Genomic DNA, 244 nt, shown 5'->3' with positions numbered 1-244 from the left:
GCCAGCTGGTGGACCTGCCCGGCCTGTCCCTGGGGTATCCCCACCAGTTGCTCCTTCAGTAGAGCAACACAAACCGGTCCTTCACCTTCCTGATGCGCTGCAGGGGCGGGAGGTGGTGGGGACCTGATGCTAAATAATCCTGAGAAAGGAGCCATGCTGGAAGAAGGGAGAGGATGGGGGCTCAGCTTAAAACGAGGTGGTAGGAGCTGGTTCAGGGAAGCTTTAGTGAGCAGTGAGAGCGGGA

This window comes from Apaloderma vittatum, unplaced genomic scaffold, assembly GCF_000703405.1.
Source record: "Apaloderma vittatum isolate BGI_N311 unplaced genomic scaffold, ASM70340v1 scaffold8318, whole genome shotgun sequence".
In the NCBI taxonomy this organism is placed as follows: domain Eukaryota; kingdom Metazoa; phylum Chordata; class Aves; order Trogoniformes; family Trogonidae; genus Apaloderma; species Apaloderma vittatum.
Note: the sequence above shows the minus strand (reverse complement) of the source record.